The sequence below is a fragment of the Eleginops maclovinus genome, chromosome 3, assembly GCF_036324505.1.
Source record: "Eleginops maclovinus isolate JMC-PN-2008 ecotype Puerto Natales chromosome 3, JC_Emac_rtc_rv5, whole genome shotgun sequence".
In the NCBI taxonomy this organism is placed as follows: Eukaryota; Metazoa; Chordata; class Actinopteri; order Perciformes; family Eleginopidae; genus Eleginops; species Eleginops maclovinus.
In genome coordinates, this window is record NC_086351.1 from 27,183,398 (window position 1) to 27,200,844 (window position 17,447).

Below are 17,447 nucleotides of genomic sequence, written 5' to 3' on the forward strand. Positions count from 1 at the left end.
GAGCCCATTAAGTCAATGACTAAACAGTTTTTGATATACTGTATCGCTGATGTAGAAATTAGGTCACTACTATGTATTGAAGTTTATAACCTATAATATTTTAACAACACTATACTACCCTAACCAGCTGAGAAGGAAATATGATAGGTGAAGAAAATAAGGAAACAATATCTAAAATATCCACTTCCACCTAAAGCAAAAGAAGTGTCATTTCAAGTTTTGAATGATATTTATCCATCTAACGACTTCTCATAGAAACGTTTAAATTATAATAAAAAACACATTGAGACTGTTGAACATAGTTTCTTCCATTGTGACCCTGTTCAACAATGTTGGCTTGCATTACAGAATTTGCTTAAATTCTAAGATATATCAATATTTATATACTCCCTATATTAATTTAATGTCAGACAAAGCTGGGGGATTTTTAAAAGACATATCAAATATGTGGAATTTCTGTCTCATAATTAAATCTGGTTAGGCAAACACTTCATATATAAATGCAAACGTTTAAAGGTAAAGCCCCACTTCACTGGACGGAAGAACAAACTTAAAATCTTTGCAAAATCAGGTAATTACATGGAGGAAAGAAACTCCAAGAAACTATTCACATTATATGACATATTTATGTTATTTGAATACACCCTTATTCTGCTGTTAATTATGTTTTGTTGAGCGTTTTGTGTGTAATTTCAATTTTTGTAAGATGTAAACTATTTAATTGTATCTGTATCTGCATTACTAAATGTTATTGACGTAAAAAAAAACTGCATTAAATGTTGTAAATTGTAAATGATTAATAATAAATTAATTAACCCTTAGGAGGTCCTTAAATATCCTAACACAATTGTTCCTAAGGACAAAAAATGCCACCTTCCTAAAAACTGCTGTAAAAATAATATTCATATTTGTTTCCACTTTAAACGACTTAATCTTTTAAAATGACTTCATGCTTACACATATGTATCAAATAGGAATTATATTTTGTGGATTTTAACTCTTTAGAGGCCAGTATGTTGACTCAACTATTTTTTTGATTGAAAAAAACAAAAATTATTTTCATAAAACACATTTCAAGTATTGTTTGATTATTATTATTAGGCCCTGGGATGGGTCAATGATTGGCAGCAACATTGATTTTTATGCAATCTTATTTTTTCTGCAGTGTCAGATTTTAACAAAAACTCACACTTGTGGTCCTAAGGACAAAAAAATGCCACCTTCCTAAAAACTGCTGTAAAAATATTATAAATTCATATGTTTTGCAATTTAAACGACTTAATCTTTAGAACTACTTCAGCCTGACTGGATGAGGAGCCATCCTCGGAGGAGGACGAGCCTCCTGTGTGCTGAAATGCCTTGCCAATTCCAAAATGACTACTCCAGCACTAATGCTCAAACTTCTAACCACGGCTGCAGTGTAGCTGCAGACACAACCTGAGCGAGAACCTAAACAAAGTCCAATTTTGTTTTTGATGTCACAACTCATAATTTCTTATTATTGAATGAGGTTATAACACAGTGTGGCCTTCTAAGAGAAAACTCTTTTGAAATGTTACACACACACACACACACACACACACACACACACACACACACACACACACACACATAAAGATAACACATCAGGTGTTTCACTCTTAGTTAAAATTGAATGATTTATACAAGTCTAATCACAAAATAAATGCAGTCTACAAACATTTGAACACATGCCTGCATTGCAACATATATCAAGTAAATTGCAAAATAACTGCAACTGCATTGATACAATCCCAAACCACTACTTGTAATGGCAGCCAGCTCTGGACACTATTGGAGTGATGCAAGGCAGTCCATGAAGCTGATTGCTTCTCTCTGCAAGTGAAGACACACATATCAAACTAAATCAATAAATGCAACATATCTGACATTTCTGTTGCTCACATACATAGCCACACACACACACACACACACACACACACACACACACACACACACACAGAGGGGTTAAAGTGGGCCAGAGCGATCCAGAACAGCGTTCCGACACTTTTGATTAATAAGTAAATAAATAAATCAGCAGTTTCATACATAATAATGTCAAGCGAGTTCACAGGGCTGCCAACTCTCACACAATTTACATTTTTCACACGCTCTCAGCCACAAGTCCATTTTGTCAAGCAGTGAAAAAGTAATTCATAACTGATAATGTCATGGCGCGAAAAGAGGACACTACTGCACGTTGCGCAACAGCAGCACCAGGCAGCAGACCATCTGAATAGCAAGAAATAAACACAAATGTATTATATTGTAATTTATTCCCATGAATGTTGCCCAGTGCCGCTGCTAGCCATTTTGGTGCCCTAAGCATAATTCCTTCATGATGCCCTCCCCCCCCCCCCCCCCCAATAAAAAAACATTATGAGTTGTGATGAGTGAGTGGGGAGGGGAGGGGGGGAGGGGAGAGGGGGGGCACCATCGGTACCTTTGAGTAGTATGCCTAAAAAGTGCCTCATATTTCTATAGTCTACTGAAATAATTTCGGCCTTATAATTATTATGACGATTTTTCATTAGGCTATTTTTGGTGGTGCCCCCTCGACACTTGGTGCCCTACGCACAGCGCGTAATGCGCGTTATGGGAGCGGCGGCACTGATGTTGCCTAAAGTAATCTCAGTCAGTCTCACTTCTGCGTCTCTCCCTCTCCTCCCGCGCACCAGGCGTGAGAGTGAGTTACCCTGGTTACGGGGACGCTCTGTGTCGCTCTGAAACTTCTCGCGATTCCCAATAATACGTTTTTAGTAATATAACATACACTGTAAACAATTGGTGTAAATGTACATCCAATTTTCGATAGTAAAATACTGTTTTCATGTTAAACAGTTTAGTAGCCTACTTAGCAGTTAGCAATGCATTGTGGGCTGCCTAACTTGGAGCAACAGCACAGAGGCCCTAAACAGTATGCTGATGTTTTAAATTACAGAAACTACAGTATTTTTTGGAAACTGAGTGTTGACTGGGGAATTTGGAGCACGGTCAGAAGTTTGACGTCTTTCAAATTTAGGCTAGCCTACTGCTTTTGGTCACTTTTCTTTTAAAAAAATACGGAAATAATTTGCCATCAACTCCTGGAAGGACTTCATGAATCATCATTTGGATATCAGATTTTCCAGAAGAGGACGCACAGTTTAGATGACATGTGCTACACTTCATCGAGTGTTCTTCATCAACATCCATCGGGTCTTGAATCTACAAAGTAAGCGGTTAAAATCTTATTTATATTGCCAATAATGTTTGATATCAAACTGATGCTCAGGAGATTGCTTGCTAGGGATTTGAACATCAGTGAGGCTTAGATTTGAATAGCCAAAACAAAATTACGTTTGGATGGTTTAAAAATGTTCTTTTGCTAACATTAGCCGAACGTCTGCACCCAAGGGACAATGCTTGTTAACCGGCAAGAGAGGCCAATCGGCAGATTGAGGCAGCAGGAAAATAGCATTAGGCTACTGGAATAATTAGTCTACATATTGCGCAGTTATTAAGGATTTATTTCAACCAAACCATAGGATTATTGGAACATGTTAACCTGATGGTTTTTGTGAGTTTTATTTTGTTTGTGTCGACGTTTAATGAAGCATAATTCGGCTAGAGAGACACTTGAATCCTCAAAGCTTAGGGTTGCACTTTTTTGTTTAAAAGGAAATTGGTGTGAAAATATTGCAGTTCTGTACTTTTTGTGAATGCATTTTGTTTATCTGTCGCCACGTGTCTCACACAGCCTACATCTCCCAACTTTTGGCTTTGTCAAAACCTTTTGCATCATCTGTGGCTTCTCTTTCACAATTGTAACATTGCAACTCGGTTCAGGTTAAACATTTCTGCGTGAAGTCTGATAATGTGTCACTAAAAAGCAGCCAGCAGCCGTAATCAATACTAATAATTGATATTTGTTGACGAAATGGAACTACCATCGGGCAGTAACAAAATGTTCCCCTGTCAGATCTGTTGTCATAACTGTACCACAATAGTGGCATACCACATGAGAATTCATAAAAAGGCACCTAACTTAACTTTTAAGTGTGTTTTACCAGATTGCAGTCAGACTTTTTGAAACTTTTCAACGTTTAAGTGTCACATTCACAGACATAACAAACGTGTAGTTAGGCCTACTTTGCCTGGTGTTGAACTAACATGTCATGTTGATATCTGCATTGCAAGGTGTGAGACTTGGATGGCATTTTACTCTCATTTGAAAACACACATTAGAGAGGGGAAAACAGTCGCTTGTCCTTCTAGACACTGTAGCAAGAGCTTTACAGTTTTATCAACATTCACATCACACATGAGTCGGAAACATAAAAATGGTGCTGAGGAAAATTTGGCTGAGTCCGTTGTGAATCCTGCAGTCTCCCATGAGAGTGAACAAGATCAGTCTGATATGCAGATTGATCCTCTCAGTGATGCAGGTGATGAACAAGAGGTTTACCCAGAAATTGCTGAGGAATCACAGTTCTTTAAAAATGTAGCCCTTTTTTATTTGAAATTGCAAGCAAAGTGTTTGCTTCCATCTTCTGTCATTCAGACAATAATTGAAAGTTTTCAGGACCTACAAACTAAAACTAAAAGAGAAGTTGATTGCATGGCACACCACTGATAATTCCTCACCATTCTTTCCCTCTAGTCCAGAATGATGGCGGACATGATTGAAGAAATCAAAGACATCATCTGCAAGACCCTGCCAAATCTGTCTGAAGAGACCCAGTGGCAAATAATATCGAAACTTCAGAGCTCCGGCTTGGAGTCAAAAGAAGACTTAAAATATGTACAACAGGAAGACATTGCTGATCTGTTACCTGTTATCCAGCTCCTGGATGCATTCAAATTAGGTAATGTATGGTTAATTTAGTGTAGCATTCTCTTGTTATATTCTCTTGTTTATTCAGTTGTGGAATTTCTTTTTTTCTAAAACTACATAATGCACCTTTAAACTTTTCAACTATGCCTAATATAAGGAGAGTTAAGTAGACTTTTGTCCAAATGTCTGCAGTGACATATGATATAGCTTATTAGTTATGTGCCCTAATTATTTTTTTGTTTGTTTGTTTTTTTAGAAACCGAGACAGTTACATTGGATTTTCAAGTCATTCCAACTTCGTCACCACTGAGTAGTGATTGTTCGGTGTCCGAGTGTTCATCATCATCATGTTCAAGCCAGGCAAGAAACAGCGAGCCAAGTGACAGACCTTCCACATCTCAGATACTGAAAACATGGCCAGAAACATTCCAGGTCCCTTGGGAACAAATGCCACAGGAAATTCGTTCTGCTGGCTGCTCTTAAGTTTGTTTTCCAAATGTTGCCAATTCTGCATATGTTCACAATGTTATTAGTGAACGTATATCATGAACGTATATTTTCACCGACGGCACGGAATACATTGCAGATTACATAATGTCAATCTTTTAAGTTGACTTTTGAGGAAATTTTAATCGAACTGACTATTTTAAGATGGAAAAAAATAAAAGCCTCTGGGCATTTTTCTTTCAAAAATGTGTTTTAAAAAAAAGTAAACTATAGGTTATGCCCTTCACATTTGGTATGGGTTAGGGGCAGTCTCTGATGAGCAATTTGAGAATTTAAGTTTATTGCCATAGTGTAAAGCAGACATTAGTAGGCTGTTTCTGTTTGCTACTAATCACTTCTCAGGGTCATCCAACAGGGTTTATTTACAGGGTTAATGTTTCTTGATTAAATCCAAAGAGGTTAGGCAAGGTGGTGTACACATGTAGGAAATGTGTTTTAAATTATTATTTTTTCACACACACACACACACACACACACACACACACACACACACAGAGAGAAAGAGAGAGAGAGAGAGAGAGAGAGAGAGAGAGAGAGAGAGAGAGAGAGAGAGAGAGGGAGAGAGATAGCACGCTCTTACATTAATGTGAGATATGGGCCCGTCTCTCGCTGCACAACTTCTACATCCTTGGAGAAGTAGAAGAGAGGCATACACTTAGGTCGTTCTCCACTTCCATCCGAGCCCTGTACTTGGTCTTCATGGAGGTCAGCACTGAGAATGATGACTCGCACAGGTATGTGGTTGGAAAGGGGAGCAACACCGGCATGGAAACAGCAGCAATTTCCGGATACTCCTGTTCAACCGAAGACCAAGAGTCCACATGCCCCCCTTGGCCGAACCGGATTCTCAGCGTCCCGTTGCATGCCAGGTCCAGCAGCTCCTCCTCTGCTTTTCCACTGAGACCCCGCGCTGATGTACGCTATGGGCAACGAAGGGGTCGCGCACCCAGTCCCAGGCATCGGTGTCAAACCGTCAGTGAAATAGTCATTGAAATAGTCACCAAGGGAGGCAAGATGCGAACCGATTGTATTTTTCGCAACCTCAGCTGGTATTTGGTTTGTGTCTAAAAACTCTGTGAGTTGGGGGAACATGTCTGTAATTCCACTTTGCACCCGCCTACTCCAGATCGCTGTTTTGGCACGGAATGCCTTGATTTTGTCGCTTACCTCCAGGATAGAGGCATATCTGCCTTGAACGGACACACTGAGATCGTTCAATAAGTTGAACACATCTGCAAGGTAGGCGAGCTGTGCGATCCATTCGGGGTCCGATAAGAGCGCTGCAGTGGTTGGCTTGTCATTCTGGATGAACTCACACAGCTCTGAGCGCAGTTCGTACACCCGCTGTAGCACTTTTCCATGGGAGAGCCAACACACCTCTGAATGGAACAGCAGGGTGTCCTGTCCTGCGCCCATCTCTCTGCAGAGCTGGCCGAATAAACGGGACTGCAGTGGCTTACACTTAATGTGGTTGACCACAGAAACCACGGTGCCGAGAACGGAGTGTAGCTCAGGACTCAATGATTTTGACGCCAGAGCCTGCCTATGCAGCATGCAGTGGGTAGCTATCATCATTGGATTGGGCTCCTTGGCACGAGCAACCACCCCACTCTTGCGTCCGGTTATGGCAGCTGCCCCATCCGTGCAAATTGCAATGCAATTCTCCCAACTCACATTGCCAGTCTCCATGAACATACAGTGGGGCAAAAAAGTATTTAGTCAGCCACCAATTGTGCAAGTTCTCCCATTTAAAAAGATGAGAGATGCCTGTAATTTTCATTATAGGTATACCTCAACTATGAGAGACAAAATGAGAAAAGAAATCCAGGAAATCACATTGTAGGATTTTTAATGAATTTATTTTCAAATTATTGTGGAAAATAAGTATTTGGTCAATAACAAAAGTTCATCTCAATACTTTGTTATATACCCTTTGTTGGCAATGACAGAGGTCAAAGGTTTTCTGTAAGTCTTCACAAGGTTTTCACACACTGTTGCTGGTATTTTGGCCCATTCCTCCATGCAGATCTCCTCTAAAGCAGTGATGTTTTGGGGCTGTCGCTGGGCAACACGGACTTTCAACTCCCTCCAAAGATTTTCTATGGGGTTGAGATCTGGAGACTGGCTAGGCCACTCCAGGACCTTGAAATGCTTCTTACGAAGCCACTCCTTCATTGCCCTGGCGGTGTGTTTGGGATCATTGTCATGCTGAAAGACCCAGCCACGCTTCATCTTCAGTGCCCTTGCTGATGGAAGGAGGTTTTCACTCAAAATCTCACGATACATGGCCCCATTCATTCTTTCCTTTACACGGATCAGTCGTCCTGGTCCCTTTGCAGAAAAACAGCCCCAAAGCATGATGTTTCCACCCCCATGCTTCACAGTAGGTATGGTGTTCTTTGGATGCAACTCTGCATTCTTTCTCCTCCAAACACGACGAGTTGAGTTTTTACCAAAAAGTTCTATTTTGGTTTCATCTGACCATATGACATTCTCCCAATCCTCTTCTGGATCATCCAAATGCCCTCTAGCAAACTTCAGACGGGCCTGGACATGTACTGGCTTAAGCAGGGGGACACGTCTGGAACTGCAGGATTTAAGTCCCTGGCGGCGTAGTGTGTTACTGATGGTAGCCTCTGTTACTTCGGTCCCAGCTCTCTGCAGGTCATTCACTAGGTCCCCCCGTGTGGTTCTGGGATTTCTGCTCACCGTTCTTGTGATCATTTTGACCCCGCGGGGTGAGATCTTGCGTGGAGCCCCAGATCGAGGGAGATTAGCAGTGGTCTTGTATGTCTTCCATTTTCTAATAATTGCTCCCACAGTTTATTTCTTCATACCAAGCTGCTTACCTATTGCAGATTCAGTTTTCCCAGCCTGGTGCAGGTCTACAATTTTGTCTCTGGTCTCCTTTGACAGCTCTTTGGTCTTGGCCATAGTGGAGTTTGGAGTATGACTGTTTGAGGTTGTGGACAGGTGTCTTTTATACTGATAACGAGTTCAAAAAGGTGCCATTAATACAGGTAACGAGTGGAGGACAGAGGAGCCTCTTAAAGAAGAAGTTACAGGTCTGTGAGAGCCAGAAATCTTGCTTGTTTGTAGGTGACCAAATACTTATTTTACCGAGGAATTTACCAATTAATTCATTAAAAATCCTACAATGTGATTTCCTGGATTTTTTTTTTCTCATTTTGTCTCTCATAGTTGAGGTGTACCTATGATGAAAATTACAGGCCTCTCTCATCTTTTTAAATGGGAGAACTTGCACAATTGGTGGCTGACTAAATACTTTTTTGCCCCACTGTATCTATAACATTGAAAATCTCCTCACCTGTTGCTCGCCCCGTCAACTCTTGACAAAATAAAAAATCTTCCTGAATCGTTCCTTCCCACGGGTAGCGAACCAGCGCGATGAGCTGCGCAGAGCCGGACACATCAGTGGACTCATCCAATTGAACGGCGAATTTAGACCCTCTCAGTCTTTCCAGCAGTTGTGATTTGATGTCAGCAGACATGTCCTCAATTCGTCGTCTGATGGTGTCATTTGGCAGTGGTAAACTTCTCAATTTGGCAGCTGCATCTTTCCCCACCATCACCTCACACAGATCCACCGGAGCGGGGAGCAGCAGTTCGGCTATTGTGTGGGGCTTTCGCGCCTTAGCAATCCTCTGCAAAATTTCGAAATATGGGTTGGGGCATGTTCATTTGATCAATGAGGGTTTTTATATGAAAAATTCGTTAATCAATGTTGTTACAAAGATAACAAAGATGTGTGCTTAAGGGCGCCACTAGGGGGCGCCCCCCCGCCAATTTGGCGCCCTAGGCGGTCGCCTTGATGGCCTGTAGGAAGAACCGGCCCTGGATCAGAACGTAATCTATGAAGTATCTTAGATTAAAAAAATAAAATATTATTTGTTGAACTATGAAGCCTTTTGTAAAAAAAATGAAAAAAAATGATATCATGATAATTTAAATGAATGAATCTGAAAACTTTTCACGGACCCCTTGGCAGAGTGCCACGGACCCCCGGGCGGTCCCACTTTGAGAACCAATGGTCTAGATCAGCCTTTCTCAAAGTGGGTGCCGCGGCACACTGGGGTGCCCCCTGACTGTGTCAGGGGTGCCGCCAAAAAAATTGCGTATTCTGACATAATAAAAAAAAAAAAAATCCCCCCCCCAAAAAAAACATTTAAATTTGAATACATAAATACATTATTGTACCTACTAATGGATTACTAACATTGTAAATTAATGTTGATAATATATATCATTTTTATTAAAAAAAAAACTTAAATTTAAAAATCTGACTCGCGGACCCGCCCACCGGGGTCAGATGCCAGCGCAGCGCATTGTTTGATTTAACTGCAAAAATACATTTAATTTCAAAAAGAGCAAGGGACAAGCAACAACAGCATGGATCGTTTTTAAAAAAGAAAAGCCCCACAAGAACCGGACATGATTGACTGTAACATGGAGCCTCAGCCTGCATGCGAGCCTTCGTCCACCAGCCCTGAGTCTGCATCATGGCTTTGTGTGAGAGCGTGCCTGCGCTCTGCGTGCACGTCGACCTCTCTCTCTCTTCCTCTCTCATTGTGGATTATTGTGTGTGTGTGTGTGTGTGTGTGTGTGTGTGTGTGTGTGTGTGTGTGTGTGTGTGTGTGTGTGTGTGTGTGTGTGTGTGTGTGTGTGTGTGTTTGTGTGTAGGTGCGCGGATGGCACGGATGGAAACACGGATGGAAACAAGGACTATGATGACATTTTTAAAACCTGCATCTTTTTCGTATCTTATTCATTGTATCTCATTTTATTTATTTGTTGTCATGTCTACCCCCTTTATTTTATTTTAACTGCATCCTGCACTTCATTTGAGTTCTCCTGGTCTCAATTTGTTGTTGAGTGCTTGCTTACTACTTGTGGTTTTATGACATTTGTGACTGGTTTATTGTTTTGTGAAGCACTTCTGTGTTTTTAAAGGTGCTGCTAGATAAAGTTCCTATAAAGTTGTTATTATCATTATTATTATTCACAGTTCGTGTTGCACTTTACTGTCCCGTCTAAATAAACAGGACATTTGCATTTATGTTTAGGCTATGCAGTTATGCAGTGTCGTTTTTAATCATATTTTACATTGGGATGCCTTGAGATTTTATGCACTTTTGAAAGGTGCCCTGACTGAAAAAAGTTTGAGAAAGGCTGGTCTAGATGACAGGCGTCACTACCAGATTTGCATGCCTACCCGATTTGCACTGCGCATGCGCCAGTCATAGTGGCAATATGACCATATCAAACAAGATGAATAATTTTGAGTTTTACAAGAATTTGAGTGAATATATCTCGACAGATGAATTTCACCCCACCCACTCTAGAAGCGATCGAGGTAAAATGCGTTGTATGTCATCGAACTTCACAGTAAAAGGTTACTTATTCTCATTGGCCTTTTATTTTGTGTTGAGATTGAAGGACAGCACACAGGTTCAGAGGATTACCCACAACCTTAAATATAATTAATCAAGTAATATTAAAGGATAACAAATAATCGTGAAGTTACGTTGTAATAACAATAACTCTCTCGTTTTTTTTCCTGCTTTGCAGAACGCCGCCGCTGTGTCAATGTCTTAATTGATTTGCCGTAAGGTAAGTAGCTGTCCAATATGGCGGATCGGGTAGGCATGCAAATACGGTAGTGACAGTCATTTTATATCATAGACGGAGCATCGAACGTTACGCTTTTTTTAAGTTGAAGAAACAATATATGATTAGGTTATATTTACATGTATATCCTACATAAACAATGTATGAATACATCAGATATCTACAGTGCCGCTGCTAGCCATTTTGGTGCCCTAAGCATAATTCCTTCATGATGCCCTCCCCCCCCCCCCCCCCCCCCCCAATAAAAAAACATTCGCGGAAAAGTTTAACTTTTTTATTACCAAACATATAAAACAATAGCAGCAGCAAACACACAGCAAAACAACAAACTTTTGACATTTGAAAGTGCAAACTTTCCTTCAGTAACTTTGAATAAATTACACTAAATAACATCAATAAGTACAATCAATAAAATCTTAAATAAAACAAAGATTTAGAGGACGAAAAGTCACAACTTTACTTACTTTGTAAACAGTAAGGCTTTGTAGAACAGCTAAAACACATTCAAGTAAAGTGCAAAAAAAGTGTTATCAAAATAAATCAAGGACATCCTTTTTGAGAGAGCATAATGCTATTCTTTAACAATCAAGCATTTCTCTATAAAGACTCTATAGAGGAACACGTCTGCATTTCCTCGCTGCAAAGTCATTAATTAGGTCATCATAGGACAGCCTCTGAGCCACTTCACCATTAATGCTGATGACAGCAAGACCACTTAGACGTTCCTGCCCCATTGTTGAACGTAAGTAAGTTTTGATGAGCTTCAGTTTCGAAAAACTTCGCTCAGCAGAGGCAACTGTAACAGGGAGAGTCAATGCGATTCGAAGAGCAACCCAGAGATTTGGATACACCTCTTGAAGGCGATTCTCATGGAGAAATGAGAGCAACTCCAAGGCAGTTGTTTGTGGTGGCAGTTGAGGAAGGTTGATGATTTCCTGAACCATCTCAAGTCCATCAATATCCGAATTTCCTTTCTCAGTCAGTGTCTTCTGCACTTCGATGCAGTTTTTTTTGCAGGTTCTCCTTGGACATTCCGTGCACTCTGCTGAAATCAAGCAGCACTCCAAATTTGTCTCTGACCTGGGTCATGGTCTCAAAACGCTCCTGCAGTGACATCAAAGCGGAGTCCACAACACTGTTGAAAAAGGATACCTCAAGCCTTTTGAGGGCATCACTGAAGGGCTCGTCTGCAGCCTCATATGCAAACTGCTTTCTTGTGTTCCTGAGCCTTTTCTCCTTGAGCTCTGGCTCTATGTTCATCGCCTCGCAAAGGTCCTTGGCAGTTGACACTGCCTGAGCAAACCCAGAGTGCCTGTATCTGGAGAGGGAGGTTTTGGCATTGTCAATGAGCCCGACGGCAATGTCAAGCTGCATTGAACTTGTCTGCAGGAGCTTGTTTACCTGGTTAGTGGTTGTAAGAATTTCACACCAGACAACAGAACAGATCAGAAATCTGAAAGAGGCCACTTCTTCTGCCAGGGCTTGAGCCTCTATTTTTGCAACAGAGTCATTGACAGTTTCCCTAGCCTCGATGAGCGCATTTTGGATTTCTTTGATTTGACTTCTGACAGCTGTGACACTCCTAAGCCTGCTCTCCCACCTCACATCACTCCATGATTTCACAGTTAGGTTGATGTGTTTTGTCAAGATGCTCCACCGCTTTGTAGCTCCTGAGAAGAAACAAAATAGCTTCTGCAAATAGCCAAAAAAGCCAGTGGCATCCCTGGATGACTTCGCAGCATCAGCTATGACAAGGTTCATAGAATGAGCTGCGCAAGGAACAAACAACGCCCTCGAATTCAACTGTAGCAGTCGGGCCTGAACTCCTTGCTTTTTCCCCTTCATGTTCGCACCATTGTCGTAGGCCTGTCCGCGGCAATCATCAAATGGAATGTCGAGTTCCTTTAATTTGTCTAAAAGGACAGTAGACAGGTTCAGGCCAGTTGTTTCAACCACCTCCATATACCCAAGGAAATACTCCTTGATATTTGGCTTTGGCTCCAATTCAACAATGCGCACGATGAGGGACATTTGCTCCTTGTGGCTTATATCAGGTGTACAGTCAAGAATTATGGAGAAATATTTCGCTTCCTGAATCTGTGTGTGGATTGTTTGCAATGTTTTGTTGGAGACGATCTGGATCAGCTCATTTTGTGTCTGCTGACCAAGATAATGTGTTCGGGAGCTTTCATCGGTTATCTTGGTCAGGTGGTTCTCCATCACAGGATCAAAACTGCCTAAAAGTTCCACTTCTTTTAAGAAGTTGCCATTGTCTGGTTCATACAGACACTGTGAAGAGCCTCTAAATGACAAATTCCTTGAGGCAAGAGATAGGGTTATTTTCAGTAAGCGTTTGAGAACATCTCGCCACCTTCTTTTTTCTGCCTCCAGCAATGTCTGTTCCTGGTAGTCTATTGTCGTATTTGTCTGTAAACGTGTGTCCAGTTCTCTCCATTTAAACATGCACTGGGCATGGTCTGAGCTACATTCATGACTTATCAAATTATTGTTAATGTTGGACCAGTCACCGTTGCCCTCTGCAGTGAGCTTTATAGCTTTCAAACTGAAAAGCTTACACGCAAAACAGAATGCAGCATTGTTCTGTTTCGAGTAAACAAGCCAACTTCTCTTGACTTTCTCTCCATTTGAGAGCGTTTTGAAATGCAGGCTACTATGAAACGCCCCTGCCATCTAGTCCCTTTGGAAAATTAAAATCTGATGGGACTCTAAATGGACCTCTTCGTACGATCTCAACACGATCCGCATCTAAAATCCGTAATGGCCAGAGAGCAGGATCAGTTGGAGAGGGCAAACCCGTTTCTACCTTGTCACCTTCTGACGGACTCTCAGTGACAGGACTTTCAGAGGTGGTGGTTATCTGCTGTGTATCTGTGGTGGTTGAGGGTGGTTGATCAGGGCTTAGTACTGTTGCGGGGTGTACAGACCTGCTTGCTGGCTGGGGTTGATTGGGTGAACTTGTCGATGGTTCTTCCTCATCTGTGTCCTCTTCTTGGCCTCATGCTCCCGCTTGAACGTATTTCAGCATTGACCCTGCATTAATTTAGAAATACGAAGAAAAAAGATCAGTATAGAAAGAGACAAAATATTCAAATAAAGAATCTTATACCAAAAAAGAAAATAAAGATTTAAAACTGAAAGCATGCAACCAAGGAGCTCTCCCCCTTTATTACTTATATATCAACTATTTGATCAATCTTATCTAATCTAATATAAAAACATTATAGAATGAGTTGCAATATTGTACACAATTTAATAATAATGTTTGCTTTATATCATTCATAATGGATATTTTATATTTATATCTTAACAACAGGAATAAAAGGAATAAAAGCAAAATGATACACCTTACACAAGACTATTAAACTCTACATTTAATTGAATACAATATGGTTAGGAGGGCATTTTGTTTACTACAAAACGTTTTTCTATTTCACCGACAGATGTCGTCCATGCCTTTGCATGATATAAATGCAATCAAAACGCCAGTTAATTTAGTCATGTATCTTCTGTCACTCTCAGATATAGCTAAGCTAGCTGTAGCAGTAGCTACAGGCTTCACATTATCACGAACCCTTTTCTGTCCCATTGCACATAGAACACCTAACCTTATTTATGTGAGACTGTAGCCTATTTTGCTGAATTCTACCGAATGACAATCCTAAAGATGGCCGTGGGTTTATTATGCATTGGCATTGCAAACTCCAAAATAAAATATACTTTCTCAAATGCTATGTAAACTTTTCTAAATGCCTGGCTAAACACTATTAATTTCACGCCACACAGTGATAAATGGTCTGAAGCCAGAATTGTTAGCCTACCTAGTGCAATGACTGCTAACTGTTACTGAGAAAGTATTGGCCACCGTCACGTCAAAATAAACCATAAACTGTCTACTATTCAATATCTAAAGTAAAGTAACGGCTAACTGGCATCAGTTACTTGCAAAATGCAGTTATAATTTTTAACAGCACAATCTCAATTTAGCTTGCGCCTAAGTTATAACACATATTTGAGTTTGCTAACATTAGCAATAACGTCAGCTAGTTCAAGGTGTATGCATAGGCTAAGCTTTACACTAGCTGCACATATTTCCCGTATTTAAGAAAGATTAAACGTGGACACTTACCTGCAAGTGATGCACGGGCATCATCTCGCTGTTTCCTCTTTTTTCTTTTTTCTGCTCCTGACTCCTGTTGCCTTTTCATTTCCAAAAATGTCGAGTAATCCAAAAGACCACTGACAGCAAGGGCACCCACAGGGCGCTTGGGACGCAGATTGTGCAGATTGTGTTTTCGTTTGTGTTTGTGTGAGTGGGGAGGGGAGGGGGGGAGGGGAGAGGGGGGGCACCATCGTACCTTTGAGTAGTATGCCTAAAAAGTGCCTCATATTTCTATAGTCTACTGAAATAATTTCGGCCTTATAATTATTATGACGATTTTTCATTAGGCTATTTTTGGTGGTGCCCCCTCGACACTTGGTGCCCTACGCACAGCGCGTAATGCGCGTTATGGGAGCGGCGGCACTGGATATCTATATATCTTAGGGACCTTATAGACTGTATCTCTTGACACTTTGTATTGATATTTTGTATTAACAACATTCTTTCCTTAAATGCTTATAATTTTTACAGTGATTGTTTTATATGTATTTTTTATGTATGTCACTTTGGATGAAAGCGTCTGCCAAATACTTAAACATAAACATATATAAACACCTGAACGTTTTTATATCAGCTAAAATCACCAATCTGTCCCACTGGATTCAGAATAAAACCAAATTCTGTCTTACCCAACAATGTTAGTATTTGAATATTGTTACTTGAACGACTTATTCATGGTTACAATTATACTGTTAAGAAAGTATTGTCTTATACTTTGCCTAAAATGAGAATGCATCATAATCAGTGGCGGCTGGTGAATTTTGTTTTAGGTGGGGCTGAAAGTTTGTAAACCAAACCCCTGTAGGGGGGTCTGGGGTCATCCTCCCCCAGAAGTTTTTGTTGTGATTTTCACATACAAATAAAGCATTCTGGTGCATTCTGACAAAATAATAAAGACAACATAGAACATATCCTTACAAAGACAAATGGGATAAGGAATTTATTTGCCTTGTAGAATTCAGCAAGATTAAAAGTGCAAATACATCAATAAAAATTGGGAATTATACACAAGTTAACATTCTCTCACTGTGTGTGTCTGTATGTTTGTGAGTGAGTGATAGAGAGAATGCTATTCTAAAATGGGTGAGTGTGTTACGGCCAATCTACTGTGTTGGTAACTTCACTCATAAATCTATCTACAATCCAGTATGCATTTAGACAAATACGATAAAATATGCATTCCACAAAATTCATATAAATGTGCAACCTTTTATGTGTGGTTGTTCAAGACACACTGAAGGCATGATGCCCCCATAGGTTTGCAGAGAACTATATAGCCACCATAGGTTTGCAGAGAACTATATACAATATGCACACTGAAGGCATGATGCCACCATAGGTTTGCAGAGAACTATATACAATATGTACACTGAAGGCATGATGCCACCATAGGTTTGCAGAGAACTATATACAATATGTACACTTGAAAGGGGTGGGGTGGTGGTGGTGGTGTGGGGTTGTGAGGGCAGCTGAAAACCAGAGTCCATCCTCATAGAAAGGGGGGGGGGGGGGGGGTTGTGAGGGCCGCTGAAACCCATTGCCCATCCTCACGGGAAAGGGGGGTGGGTGGGTTGTGAGGGCCGCAGAAAACCAGTGTCCATCCTCACAGGAAGAGGGGGTGGGGGTGTTCTGAACTTGTGAGGGCCGCTGAAACCCAGTGTCCATCCTCACGGGAAGGGGGGGTGGTGGGGGTTGTGTCAATACCTGTGTGGGATTAAAACCCCTGAAAGAGGACTGTTTTGCATAGCTTCTTTCTTGTGCTTCCTTTCTGAAGTTCAAGAGAGGCGAGTTTGGCAATGTGGTGCAGCCTTATCTTATGAAACACAGACACATCCAATGATAACAAGTCAGAATGGTGGTTGTCGATGCCAAACTGTGTCTCCTCAATGTGTTCCCCAACCAGAAATACATCCTCTGTACCAATCTCGCCTCGGACAATGTGTAAGACTGTTGACACCTTAGGAGCTTGAGCTTGCATTGTTGAAGCTTGGCGGATCACCCGCTCTGCAGCTCTCAGCACCTTATAATAATAACAATAATAATAATAATAATAATACATTATATTTATATAGTGCTTTACACAGTGCTCAAATACATTTTACAGAACAGAGAAAATAAGAAAATAGCAACACTCTTTTCTCTGTACATGGCATTCTTCTTCTCTCGCTCCAGACTTTCCACTCTTGCCAAATGTTCATTGATTTTGGCCTTAAGAGTGGTAGGAGAAGCAGGCAAGGCATAGCCATGATCCTAGTAGAAAGAGGGACGAACATGGTT